This window comes from Hyla sarda, unplaced genomic scaffold (assembly GCF_029499605.1).
Source record: "Hyla sarda isolate aHylSar1 unplaced genomic scaffold, aHylSar1.hap1 scaffold_1025, whole genome shotgun sequence".
Taxonomy (NCBI): Eukaryota; Metazoa; Chordata; class Amphibia; order Anura; family Hylidae; genus Hyla; species Hyla sarda.
The window spans coordinates 46,742-61,325 of record NW_026607644.1 but is presented as its reverse complement, the minus strand read 5'-3'; the positions used below and the strand labels follow the sequence as shown (position 1 = coordinate 61,325).

The window sequence follows — 14,584 nt, the reverse complement described above, 5'->3', positions numbered from 1 at the left end:
CACACTCTGGGCTGGGGGGCAGTCAACCACCAGTACACACAGCAGAACCTAAACCCATACCATTATTGCTAAGCAGCAAGACAGGGGCCCATTGCACTCCCACGGGGCCTTTTTAAATGCAATCCATAACCCGGATTTGCCAGGAACCCTTCTTACTCCTCCTACTTGCATGTGACACTGGGCTTAGGATCTGCATAGGAAACACACACACAAGCACACACCTACCTTTGTTGCCTGCAGATGCCTCCTTGGCTGTCCCCAAACGGTATCAAACCAACACCCACGGGAAGCTGTAAGCATAGAGGACATGCCTGCACCCCATTGGACTTACCTGTGTGGGTTAAACCCGGGTTATTTGACAACCTATGGCGGTGATGGTTCTGCTCAGGCAGAGCAGTGCTGATGCTCCTCATAAAGCTGTCGCTGCTGTGAAGGTTCTAGGTGACATCACAAATCCCTATGGTTACATACACAACAAAGCTGGGTTGTTGTTGTTTACACTCTGCAAGGCCTGTGGAAGTGAGTGACATCATAGCACTGTAGTTCTGAGGGTTCTAGATGGATGCAACAATCTCCTGTTGCTTCTATGAAGGCCATAATAGACGACATCACCAAACAGCTCCATAGTCACATACACAGCAAAGGAGAGATGTTGTTTACACCTAGTGATGTCAGTGGTATTGAGTGACATCACAGCACAGTGCTAAGGCTCCTGGGCCTGGACACAGCAGCGGCTGCAATATCTCAACGGAGAATACGTTTATATATATGTGTGTGTGTGCGCGTATATATATATATATATATATATATATATATATATATATATATTTCTCCGCCGAAATCACTTTTAAACCCATTTCCACCTTTTTTTCCCTTCTCTTCCTCTTACTTTTTTTTCACGTTTTTTTACGTTTTTCTCCTTTTCGCCTCTTTTCTGGGCGTATTATTCTTCTTTTTCTTCTTTTTTTTCGTCTAATGCATACCCCATCAGTGCAGCAATGCTTATTCAATACCGCCAGCAGATGGAGACACTGGGGGATAATTTTCTAAGGATTTATACTGATTTTTCCTGTCTGAATTTGTCGCACAGAAAGTTGCAGGCCAAATATGTGTGACATTTCTGCGACTTTAGCTTCTAGAGCATTTTTACAACATTATACATAGGTGCTGAATACATAAAAAGCGACTGTTCAGCGACAGACAAGTCGCATCGGCTGAAAGTAGGCCAGAATGTCAGTCCATGTTGGAGCAGGTTTAGATACAGTCTAAAGCATAGATCTCAAAGTCTGTGCACAGAATTTAGCAAGGGCCTCGCACCTTCTGATGCATCAGGTAGGTGCACAATAGCATAGCCTAACCCTCTGTACTTTGGTCTATATTGATGCGGGACATAGACAGCCAGCTGATGACCAATCCATTAGTGCAATGGATGGCTGGAAGCATTTGTCTTTGCCTTTGCAATACCACAGAAGCAATGCATGGTCAATGTACAGCAATGACACACCTGTGTGAACAGCCAGGAGACCCCCCCCCCCCCATGTTATGTTACATAGTTACATAGTTAGTACGGTCGAAAAAAGACATATGTCCATCAAGTTCAACCAGGGAATTAAGGGGTAGGGGTGTGGCGCGATATTGGGGAAGGGATGAGATTTTATATTTCTTCATAAGCATTAATCTTATTTTGTCAATTAGGAACATTCAGCACCCACCCGCTATCAAGGCAGCTGCCTATCATGTCATGCCCTACCTGCACAGGTGTGCTGGCTACTCAAATGATCCAATTAAGGAGGCCATTTAGTCAGCAGCAGCAGAAGTCCTGTGCCTGGACGCTCCAACAGCGGCCAGACACAAGCAGAAGCAGAAGCAGAAGCAGCACCACCTTTTGTTTTTTGGCTGCAGCAGCAGCAGCAGCAAGGCCCACAGGGCTGGCTAGCTGGCTAGCCAGCAAGCAGGTAGCAATGAAAGTAGGAATCTTTCTTTTTAACCCTGTAAGGGGGTGGTGCACTGTACCCGAAGATACTGCCATATCGGGTCAATGCATAGGGCGACGGAAGCACGCTTCGAAATCGGCCCCCGTTCTCAAAAATCCATTTAATATATGGTCCCCAGATAGGGGACGTATCAGATATTAAACTGATAAGAACAGATACTACACTTGATCTTAGCCAAAAGGCCGAGAAGCGATAACCGTGAAAGGGGCGGGCCCAACAAGGTCCCCTTCATGGGCACTATCACTGCTTGCTGTCAGGGAGGCTGCCAGACAATTTTCCATGCACACTCTGGGCTGGGGGGCAGTCAACCACCAGTACACACAGCAGAACCTAAACCCATACCATTATTGCTAAGCAGCAAGACAGGGGCCCATTGCACTCCCACGGGGCCTTTTTAAATGCAATCCATAACCCGGATTTGCCAGGAACCCTTCTTACTCCTCCTACTTGCATGTGACACTGGGCTTAGGATCTGCATAGGAAACACACACACAAGCACACACCTACCTTTGTTGCCTGCAGATGCCTCCTTGGCTGTCCCCAAACGGTATCAAACCAACACCCACGGGAAGCTGTAAGCATAGAGGACATGCCTGCACCCCATTGGACTTACCTGTGTGGGTTAAACCCGGGTTATTTGACAACCTATGGCGGTGATGGTTCTGCTCAGGCAGAGCAGTGCTGATGCTCCTCATAAAGCTGTCGCTGCTGTGAAGGTTCTAGGTGACATCACAAATCCCTATGGTTACATACACAACAAAGCTGGGTTGTTGTTGTTTACACTCTGCAAGGCCTGTGGAAGTGAGTGACATCATAGCACTGTAGTTCTGAGGGTTCTAGATGGATGCAACAATCTCCTGTTGCTTCTATGAAGGCCATAATAGACGACATCACCAAACAGCTCCATAGTCACATACACAGCAAAGGAGAGATGTTGTTTACACCTAGTGATGTCAGTGGTATTGAGTGACATCACAGCACAGTGCTAAGGCTCCTGGGCCTGGACACAGCAGCGGCTGCAATATCTCAACGGAGAATACGTTTATATATATGTGTGTGTGTGCGCGTATATATATATATATATATATATATATATATATATATATTTCTCCGCCGAAATCACTTTTAAACCCATTTCCACCTTTTTTTCCCTTCTCTTCCTCTTACTTTTTTTTCACGTTTTTTTACGTTTTTCTCCTTTTCGCCTCTTTTCTGGGCGTATTATTCTTCTTTTTCTTCTTTTTTTTCGTCTAATGCATACCCCATCAGTGCAGCAATGCTTATTCAATACCGCCAGCAGATGGAGACACTGGGGGATAATTTTCTAAGGATTTATACTGATTTTTCCTGTCTGAATTTGTCGCACAGAAAGTTGCAGGCCAAATATGTGTGACATTTCTGCGACTTTAGCTTCTAGAGCATTTTTACAACATTATACATAGGTGCTGAATACATAAAAAGCGACTGTTCAGCGACAGACAAGTCGCATCGGCTGAAAGTAGGCCAGAATGTCAGTCCATGTTGGAGCAGGTTTAGATACAGTCTAAAGCATAGATCTCAAAGTCTGTGCACAGAATTTAGCAAGGGCCTCGCACCTTCTGATGCATCAGGTAGGTGCACAATAGCATAGCCTAACCCTCTGTACTTTGGTCTATATTGATGCGGGACATAGACAGCCAGCTGATGACCAATCCATTAGTGCAATGGATGGCTGGAAGCATTTGTCTTTGCCTTTGCAATACCACAGAAGCAATGCATGGTCAATGTACAGCAATGACACACCTGTGTGAACAGCCAGGAGACCCCCCCCCCCCCCATGTTATGTTACATAGTTACATAGTTAGTACGGTCGAAAAAAGACATATGTCCATCAAGTTCAACCAGGGAATTAAGGGGTAGGGGTGTGGCGCGATATTGGGGAAGGGATGAGATTTTATATTTCTTCATAAGCATTAATCTTATTTTGTCAATTAGGAACATTCAGCACCCACCCGCTATCAAGGCAGCTGCCTATCATGTCATGCCCTACCTGCACAGGTGTGCTGGCTACTCAAATGATCCAATTAAGGAGGCCATTTAGTCAGCAGCAGCAGAAGTCCTGTGCCTGGACGCTCCAACAGCGGCCAGACACAAGCAGAAGCAGAAGCAGCAGCAGCACCACCTTTTGTTTTTTGGCTGCAGCAGCAGCAGCAGCAAGGCCCACAGGGCTGGCTAGCTGGCTAGCCAGCAAGCAGGTAGCAATGAAAGTAGGAATCTTTCTTTTTAACCCTGTAAGGGGGTGGTGCACTGTACCCGAAGATACTGCCATATCGGGTCAATGCATAGGGCGACGGAAGCACGCTTCGAAATCGGCCCCCGTTCTCAAAAATCCATTTAATATATGGTCCCCAGATAGGGGACGTATCAGATATTAAACTGATAAGAACAGATACTACACTTGATCTTAGCCAAAAGGCCGAGAAGCGATAACCGTGAAAGGGGCGGGCCCAACAAGGTCCCCTTCATGGGCACTATCACTGCTTGCTGTCAGGGAGGCTGCCAGACAATTTTCCATGCACACTCTGGGCTGGGGGGCAGTCAACCACCAGTACACACAGCAGAACCTAAACCCATACCATTATTGCTAAGCAGCAAGACAGGGGCCCATTGCACTCCCACGGGGCCTTTTTAAATGCAATCCATAACCCGGATTTGCCAGGAACCCTTCTTACTCCTCCTACTTGCATGTGACACTGGGCTTAGGATCTGCATAGGAAACACACACACAAGCACACACCTACCTTTGTTGCCTGCAGATGCCTCCTTGGCTGTCCCCAAACGGTATCAAACCAACACCCACGGGAAGCTGTAAGCATAGAGGACATGCCTGCACCCCATTGGACTTACCTGTGTGGGTTAAACCCGGGTTATTTGACAACCTATGGCGGTGATGGTTCTGCTCAGGCAGAGCAGTGCTGATGCTCCTCATAAAGCTGTCGCTGCTGTGAAGGTTCTAGGTGACATCACAAATCCCTATGGTTACATACACAACAAAGCTGGGTTGTTGTTGTTTACACTCTGCAAGGCCTGTGGAAGTGAGTGACATCATAGCACTGTAGTTCTGAGGGTTCTAGATGGATGCAACAATCTCCTGTTGCTTCTATGAAGGCCATAATAGACGACATCACCAAACAGCTCCATAGTCACATACACAGCAAAGGAGAGATGTTGTTTACACCTAGTGATGTCAGTGGTATTGAGTGACATCACAGCACAGTGCTAAGGCTCCTGGGCCTGGACACAGCAGCGGCTGCAATATCTCAACGGAGAATACGTTTATATATATGTGTGTGTGTGCGCGTATATATATATATATATATATATATATATATATATATATATATATATTTCTCCGCCGAAATCACTTTTAAACCCATTTCCACCTTTTTTTCCCTTCTCTTCCTCTTACTTTTTTTTCACGTTTTTTTACGTTTTTCTCCTTTTCGCCTCTTTTCTGGGCGTATTATTCTTCTTTTTCTTCTTTTTTTTCGTCTAATGCATACCCCATCAGTGCAGCAATGCTTATTCAATACCGCCAGCAGATGGAGACACTGGGGGATAATTTTCTAAGGATTTATACTGATTTTTCCTGTCTGAATTTGTCGCACAGAAAGTTGCAGGCCAAATATGTGTGACATTTCTGCGACTTTAGCTTCTAGAGCATTTTTACAACATTATACATAGGTGCTGAATACATAAAAAGCGACTGTTCAGCGACAGACAAGTCGCATCGGCTGAAAGTAGGCCAGAATGTCAGTCCATGTTGGAGCAGGTTTAGATACAGTCTAAAGCATAGATCTCAAAGTCTGTGCACAGAATTTAGCAAGGGCCTCGCACCTTCTGATGCATCAGGTAGGTGCACAATAGCATAGCCTAACCCTCTGTACTTTGGTCTATATTGATGCGGGACATAGACAGCCAGCTGATGACCAATCCATTAGTGCAATGGATGGCTGGAAGCATTTGTCTTTGCCTTTGCAATACCACAGAAGCAATGCATGGTCAATGTACAGCAATGACACACCTGTGTGAACAGCCAGGAGACCCCCCCCCCCCATGTTATGTTACATAGTTACATAGTTAGTACGGTCGAAAAAAGACATATGTCCATCAAGTTCAACCAGGGAATTAAGGGGTAGGGGTGTGGCGCGATATTGGGGAAGGGATGAGATTTTATATTTCTTCATAAGCATTAATCTTATTTTGTCAATTAGGAACATTCAGCACCCACCCGCTATCAAGGCAGCTGCCTATCATGTCATGCCCTACCTGCACAGGTGTGCTGGCTACTCAAATGATCCAATTAAGGAGGCCATTTAGTCAGCAGCAGCAGAAGTCCTGTGCCTGGACGCTCCAACAGCGGCCAGACACAAGCAGAAGCAGAAGCAGCAGCAGCACCACCTTTTGTTTTTTGGCTGCAGCAGCAGCAGCAGCAAGGCCCACAGGGCTGGCTAGCTGGCTAGCCAGCAAGCAGGTAGCAATGAAAGTAGGAATCTTTCTTTTTAACCCTGTAAGGGGGTGGTGCACTGTACCCGAAGATACTGCCATATCGGGTCAATGCATAGGGCGACGGAAGCAAGCTTCGAAATCGGCCCCCGTTCTCAAAAATCCATTTAATATATGGTCCCCAGATAGGGGACGTATCAGATATTAAACTGATAAGAACAGATACTACACTTGATCTTAGCCAAAAGGCCGAGAAGCGATAACCGTGAAAGGGGCGGGCCCAACAAGGTCCCCTTCATGGGCACTATCACTGCTTGCTGTCAGGGAGGCTGCCAGACAATTTTCCATGCACACTCTGGGCTGGGGGGCAGTCAACCACCAGTACACACAGCAGAACCTAAACCCATACCATTATTGCTAAGCAGCAAGACAGGGGCCCATTGCACTCCCACGGGGCCTTTTTAAATGCAATCCATAACCCGGATTTGCCAGGAACCCTTCTTACTCCTCCTACTTGCATGTGACACTGGGCTTAGGATCTGCATAGGAAACACACACACAAGCACACACCTACCTTTGTTGCCTGCAGATGCCTCCTTGGCTGTCCCCAAACGGTATCAAACCAACACCCACGGGAAGCTGTAAGCATAGAGGACATGCCTGCACCCCATTGGACTTACCTGTGTGGGTTAAACCCGGGTTATTTGACAACCTATGGCGGTGATGGTTCTGCTCAGGCAGAGCAGTGCTGATGCTCCTCATAAAGCTGTCGCTGCTGTGAAGGTTCTAGGTGACATCACAAATCCCTATGGTTACATACACAACAAAGCTGGGTTGTTGTTGTTTACACTCTGCAAGGCCTGTGGAAGTGAGTGACATCATAGCACTGTAGTTCTGAGGGTTCTAGATGGATGCAACAATCTCCTGTTGCTTCTATGAAGGCCATAATAGACGACATCACCAAACAGCTCCATAGTCACATACACAGCAAAGGAGAGATGTTGTTTACACCTAGTGATGTCAGTGGTATTGAGTGACATCACAGCACAGTGCTAAGGCTCCTGGGCCTGGACACAGCAGCGGCTGCAATATCTCAACGGAGAATACGTTTATATATATGTGTGTGTGTGCGCGTATATATATATATATATATATATATATATATATATATATATATTTCTCCGCCGAAATCACTTTTAAACCCATTTCCACCTTTTTTTCCCTTCTCTTCCTCTTACTTTTTTTTCACGTTTTTTTACGTTTTTCTCCTTTTCGCCTCTTTTCTGGGCGTATTATTCTTCTTTTTCTTCTTTTTTTTCGTCTAATGCATACCCCATCAGTGCAGCAATGCTTATTCAATACCGCCAGCAGATGGAGACACTGGGGGATAATTTTCTAAGGATTTATACTGATTTTTCCTGTCTGAATTTGTCGCACAGAAAGTTGCAGGCCAAATATGTGTGACATTTCTGCGACTTTAGCTTCTAGAGCATTTTTACAACATTATACATAGGTGCTGAATACATAAAAAGCGACTGTTCAGCGACAGACAAGTCGCATCGGCTGAAAGTAGGCCAGAATGTCAGTCCATGTTGGAGCAGGTTTAGATACAGTCTAAAGCATAGATCTCAAAGTCTGTGCACAGAATTTAGCAAGGGCCTCGCACCTTCTGATGCATCAGGTAGGTGCACAATAGCATAGCCTAACCCTCTGTACTTTGGTCTATATTGATGCGGGACATAGACAGCCAGCTGATGACCAATCCATTAGTGCAATGGATGGCTGGAAGCATTTGTCTTTGCCTTTGCAATACCACAGAAGCAATGCATGGTCAATGTACAGCAATGACACACCTGTGTGAACAGCCAGGAGACCCCCCCCCCCCCATGTTATGTTACATAGTTACATAGTTAGTACGGTCGAAAAAAGACATATGTCCATCAAGTTCAACCAGGGAATTAAGGGGTAGGGGTGTGGCGCGATATTGGGGAAGGGATGAGATTTTATATTTCTTCATAAGCATTAATCTTATTTTGTCAATTAGGAACATTCAGCACCCACCCGCTATCAAGGCAGCTGCCTATCATGTCATGCCCTACCTGCACAGGTGTGCTGGCTACTCAAATGATCCAATTAAGGAGGCCATTTAGTCAGCAGCAGCAGAAGTCCTGTGCCTGGACGCTCCAACAGCGGCCAGACACAAGCAGAAGCAGAAGCAGCAGCAGCACCACCTTTTGTTTTTTGGCTGCAGCAGCAGCAGCAGCAAGGCCCACAGGGCTGGCTAGCTAGCAAGCAGGTAGCAATGAAAGTAGGAATCTTTCTTTTTAACCCTGTAAGGGGGTGGTGCACTGTACCCGAAGATACTGCCATATCGGGTCAATGCATAGGGCGACGGAAGCAAGCTTCGAAATCGGCCCCCGTTCTCAAAAATCCATTTAATATATGGTCCCCAGATAGGGGACGTATCAGATATTAAACTGATAAGAACAGATACTACACTTGATCTTAGCCAAAAGGCCGAGAAGCGATAACCGTGAAAGGGGCGGGCCCAACAAGGTCCCCTTCATGGGCACTATCACTGCTTGCTGTCAGGGAGGCTGCCAGACAATTTTCCATGCACACTCTGGGCTGGGGGGCAGTCAACCACCAGTACACACAGCAGAACCTAAACCCATACCATTATTGCTAAGCAGCAAGACAGGGGCCCATTGCACTCCCACGGGGCCTTTTTAAATGCAATCCATAACCCGGATTTGCCAGGAACCCTTCTTACTCCTCCTACTTGCATGTGACACTGGGCTTAGGATCTGCATAGGAAACACACACACAAGCACACACCTACCTTTGTTGCCTGCAGATGCCTCCTTGGCTGTCCCCAAACGGTATCAAACCAACACCCACGGGAAGCTGTAAGCATAGAGGACATGCCTGCACCCCATTGGACTTACCTGTGTGGGTTAAACCCGGGTTATTTGACAACCTATGGCGGTGATGGTTCTGCTCAGGCAGAGCAGTGCTGATGCTCCTCATAAAGCTGTCGCTGCTGTGAAGGTTCTAGGTGACATCACAAATCCCTATGGTTACATACACAACAAAGCTGGGTTGTTGTTGTTTACACTCTGCAAGGCCTGTGGAAGTGAGTGACATCATAGCACTGTAGTTCTGAGGGTTCTAGATGGATGCAACAATCTCCTGTTGCTTCTATGAAGGCCATAATAGACGACATCACCAAACAGCTCCATAGTCACATACACAGCAAAGGAGAGATGTTGTTTACACCTAGTGATGTCAGTGGTATTGAGTGACATCACAGCACAGTGCTAAGGCTCCTGGGCCTGGACACAGCAGCGGCTGCAATATCTCAACGGAGAATACGTTTATATATATGTGTGTGTGTGCGCGTATATATATATATATATATATATATATATATATATATATATATTTCTCCGCCGAAATCACTTTTAAACCCATTTCCACCTTTTTTTCCCTTCTCTTCCTCTTACTTTTTTTTCACGTTTTTTTACGTTTTTCTCCTTTTCGCCTCTTTTCTGGGCGTATTATTCTTCTTTTTCTTCTTTTTTTTCGTCTAAGGCATACCCCATCAGTGCAGCAATGCTTATTCAATACCGCCAGCAGATGGAGACACTGGGGGATAATTTTCTAAGGATTTATACTGATTTTTCCTGTCTGAATTTGTCGCACAGAAAGTTGCAGGCCAAATATGTGTGACATTTCTGCGACTTTAGCTTCTAGAGCATTTTTACAACATTATACATAGGTGCTGAATACATAAAAAGCGACTGTTCAGCGACAGACAAGTCGCATCGGCTGAAAGTAGGCCAGAATGTCAGTCCATGTTGGAGCAGGTTTAGATACAGTCTAAAGCATAGATCTCAAAGTCTGTGCACAGAATTTAGCAAGGGCCTCGCACCTTCTGATGCATCAGGTAGGTGCACAATAGCATAGCCTAACCCTCTGTACTTTGGTCTATATTGATGCGGGACATAGACAGCCAGCTGATGACCAATCCATTAGTGCAATGGATGGCTGGAAGCATTTGTCTTTGCCTTTGCAATACCACAGAAGCAATGCATGGTCAATGTACAGCAATGACACACCTGTGTGAACAGCCAGGAGACCCCCCCCCCCCATGTTATGTTACATAGTTACATAGTTAGTACGGTCGAAAAAAGACATATGTCCATCAAGTTCAACCAGGGAATTAAGGGGTAGGGGTGTGGCGCGATATTGGGGAAGGGATGAGATTTTATATTTCTTCATAAGCATTAATCTTATTTTGTCAATTAGGAACATTCAGCACCCACCCGCTATCAAGGCAGCTGCCTATCATGTCATGCCCTACCTGCACAGGTGTGCTGGCTACTCAAATGATCCAATTAAGGAGGCCATTTAGTCAGCAGCAGCAGAAGTCCTGTGCCTGGACGCTCCAACAGCGGCCAGACACAAGCAGAAGCAGAAGCAGCAGCAGCACCACCTTTTGTTTTTTGGCTGCAGCAGCAGCAGCAGCAAGGCCCACAGGGCTGGCTAGCTGGCTAGCCAGCAAGCAGGTAGCAATGAAAGTAGGAATCTTTCTTTTTAACCCTGTAAGGGGGTGGTGCACTGTACCCGAAGATACTGCCATATCGGGTCAATGCATAGGGCGACGGAAGCAAGCTTCGAAATCGGCCCCCGTTCTCAAAAATCCATTTAATATATGGTCCCCAGATAGGGGACGTATCAGATATTAAACTGATAAGAACAGATACTACACTTGATCTTAGCCAAAAGGCCGAGAAGCGATAACCGTGAAAGGGGCGGGCCCAACAAGGTCCCCTTCATGGGCACTATCACTGCTTGCTGTCAGGGAGGCTGCCAGACAATTTTCCATGCACACTCTGGGCTGGGGGGCAGTCAACCACCAGTACACACAGCAGAACCTAAACCCATACCATTATTGCTAAGCAGCAAGACAGGGGCCCATTGCACTCCCACGGGGCCTTTTTAAATGCAATCCATAACCCGGATTTGCCAGGAACCCTTCTTACTCCTCCTACTTGCATGTGACACTGGGCTTAGGATCTGCATAGGAAACACACACACAAGCACACACCTACCTTTGTTGCCTGCAGATGCCTCCTTGGCTGTCCCCAAACGGTATCAAACCAACACCCACGGGAAGCTGTAAGCATAGAGGACATGCCTGCACCCCATTGGACTTACCTGTGTGGGTTAAACCCGGGTTATTTGACAACCTATGGCGGTGATGGTTCTGCTCAGGCAGAGCAGTGCTGATGCTCCTCATAAAGCTGTCGCTGCTGTGAAGGTTCTAGGTGACATCACAAATCCCTATGGTTACATACACAACAAAGCTGGGTTGTTGTTGTTTACACTCTGCAAGGCCTGTGGAAGTGAGTGACATCATAGCACTGTAGTTCTGAGGGTTCTAGATGGATGCAACAATCTCCTGTTGCTTCTATGAAGGCCATAATAGACGACATCACCAAACAGCTCCATAGTCACATACACAGCAAAGGAGAGATGTTGTTTACACCTAGTGATGTCAGTGGTATTGAGTGACATCACAGCACAGTGCTAAGGCTCCTGGGCCTGGACACAGCAGCGGCTGCAATATCTCAACGGAGAATACGTTTATATATATGTGTGTGTGTGCGCGTATATATATATATATATATATATATATATATATATATATATTTCTCCGCCGAAATCACTTTTAAACCCATTTCCACCTTTTTTTCCCTTCTCTTCCTCTTACTTTTTTTTCACGTTTTTTTACGTTTTTCTCCTTTTCGCCTCTTTTCTGGGCGTATTATTCTTCTTTTTCTTCTTTTTTTTCGTCTAATGCATACCCCATCAGTGCAGCAATGCTTATTCAATACCGCCAGCAGATGGAGACACTGGGGGATAATTTTCTAAGGATTTATACTGATTTTTCCTGTCTGAATTTGTCGCACAGAAAGTTGCAGGCCAAATATGTGTGACATTTCTGCGACTTTAGCTTCTAGAGCATTTTTACAACATTATACATAGGTGCTGAATACATAAAAAGCGACTGTTCAGCGACAGACAAGTCGCATCGGCTGAAAGTAGGCCAGAATGTCAGTCCATGTTGGAGCAGGTTTAGATACAGTCTAAAGCATAGATCTCAAAGTCTGTGCACAGAATTTAGCAAGGGCCTCGCACCTTCTGATGCATCAGGTAGGTGCACAATAGCATAGCCTAACCCTCTGTACTTTGGTCTATATTGATGCGGGACATAGACAGCCAGCTGATGACCAATCCATTAGTGCAATGGATGGCTGGAAGCATTTGTCTTTGCCTTTGCAATACCACAGAAGCAATGCATGGTCAATGTACAGCAATGACACACCTGTGTGAACAGCCAGGAGACCCCCCCCCCCCCCATGTTATGTTACATAGTTACATAGTTAGTACGGTCGAAAAAAGACATATGTCCATCAAGTTCAACCAGGGAATTAAGGGGTAGGGGTGTGGCGCGATATTGGGGAAGGGATGAGATTTTATATTTCTTCATAAGCATTAATCTTATTTTGTCAATTAGGAACATTCAGCACCCACCCGCTATCAAGGCAGCTGCCTATCATGTCATGCCCTACCTGCACAGGTGTGCTGGCTACTCAAATGATCCAATTAAGGAGGCCATTTAGTCAGCAGCAGCAGAAGTCCTGTGCCTGGACGCTCCAACAGCGGCCAGACACAAGCAGAAGCAGAAGCAGCAGCAGCACCACCTTTTGTTTTTTGGCTGCAGCAGCAGCAGCAGCAAGGCCCACAGGGCTGGCTAGCTGGCTAGCCAGCAAGCAGGTAGCAATGAAAGTAGGAATCTTTCTTTTTAACCCTGTAAGGGGGTGGTGCACTGTACCCGAAGATACTGCCATATCGGGTCAATGCATAGGGCGACGGAAGCAAGCTTCGAAATCGGCCCCCGTTCTCAAAAATCCATTTAATATATGGTCCCCAGATAGGGGACGTATCAGATATTAAACTGATAAGAACAGATACTACACTTGATCTTAGCCAAAAGGCCGAGAAGCGATAACCGTGAAAGGGGCGGGCCCAACAAGGTCCCCTTCATGGGCACTATCACTGCTTGCTGTCAGAGAGGCTGCCAGACAATTTTCCATGCACACTCTGGGCTGGGGGGCAGTCAACCACCAGTACACACAGCAGAACCTAAACCCATACCATTATTGCTAAGCAGCAAGACAGGGGCCCATTGCACTCCCACGGGGCCTTTTTAAATGCAATCCATAACCCGGATTTGCCAGGAACCCTTCTTACTCCTCCTACTTGCATGTGACACTGGGCTTAGGATCTGCATAGGAAACACACACACAAGCACACACCTACCTTTGTTGCCTGCAGATGCCTCCTTGGCTGTCCCCAAACGGTATCAAACCAACACCCACGGGAAGCTGTAAGCATAGAGGACATGCCTGCACCCCATTGGACTTACCTGTGTGGGTTAAACCCGGGTTATTTGACAACCTATGGCGGTGATGGTTCTGCTCAGGCAGAGCAGTGCTGATGCTCCTCATAAAGCTGTCGCTGCTGTGAAGGTTCTAGGTGACATCACAAATCCCTATGGTTACATACACAACAAAGCTGGGTTGTTGTTGTTTACACTCTGCAAGGCCTGTGGAAGTGAGTGACATCATAGCACTGTAGTTCTGAGGGTTCTAGATGGATGCAACAATCTCCTGTTGCTTCTATGAAGGCCATAATAGACGACATCACCAAACAGCTCCATAGTCACATACACAGCAAAGGAGAGATGTTGTTTACACCTAGTGATGTCAGTGGTATTGAGTGACATCACAGCACAGTGCTAAGGCTCCTGGGCCTGGACACAGCAGCGGCTGCAATATCTCAACGGAGAATACGTTTATATATATGTGTGTGTGTGCGCGTATATATATATATATATATATATATATATTTCTCCGCCGAAATCACTTTTAAACCCATTTCCACCTTTTTTTCCCTTCTCTTCCTCTTACTTTTTTTTCACGTTTTTTTACGTTTTTCTCCTTTTCGCCTCTTTTCTGGGCGTATTATTCTTC

At 46.1% G+C, this 14,584-nt stretch overlaps 6 non-coding genes across 6 annotated transcripts; all 6 read right to left on the bottom strand.

Annotated features, from left to right (window-relative positions):
* Nucleotides 1–1,997: 1,997 nt before the first annotated feature.
* LOC130298870 (U2 spliceosomal RNA) lies at nucleotides 1,998–2,188 on the bottom strand. Its single transcript, XR_008850157.1, has one exon. It is a non-coding gene; the product is annotated as a U2 spliceosomal RNA (small nuclear RNA).
* Nucleotides 2,189–4,270: 2,082 nt separating this feature from the next.
* Nucleotides 4,271–4,461, bottom strand: LOC130298869 (U2 spliceosomal RNA). The gene has a single exon (XR_008850156.1). It is a non-coding gene; the product is annotated as a U2 spliceosomal RNA (small nuclear RNA).
* A 2,088-nt stretch (nucleotides 4,462–6,549) lies between these two features.
* LOC130298838 (U2 spliceosomal RNA) lies at nucleotides 6,550–6,740 on the bottom strand. Its single transcript, XR_008850125.1, has one exon. It is a non-coding gene; the product is annotated as a U2 spliceosomal RNA (small nuclear RNA).
* A 2,077-nt stretch (nucleotides 6,741–8,817) lies between these two features.
* Nucleotides 8,818–9,008, bottom strand: LOC130298837 (U2 spliceosomal RNA). Its single transcript, XR_008850124.1, has one exon. It is a non-coding gene; the product is annotated as a U2 spliceosomal RNA (small nuclear RNA).
* Nucleotides 9,009–11,092: 2,084 nt separating this feature from the next.
* On the bottom strand, nucleotides 11,093–11,283 carry LOC130298836 (U2 spliceosomal RNA). Its single transcript, XR_008850123.1, has one exon. It is a non-coding gene; the product is annotated as a U2 spliceosomal RNA (small nuclear RNA).
* A 2,084-nt stretch (nucleotides 11,284–13,367) lies between these two features.
* LOC130298834 (U2 spliceosomal RNA) lies at nucleotides 13,368–13,558 on the bottom strand. The gene has a single exon (XR_008850122.1). It is a non-coding gene; the product is annotated as a U2 spliceosomal RNA (small nuclear RNA).
* Between the last annotated feature and the right edge of the window lie 1,026 nt (nucleotides 13,559–14,584).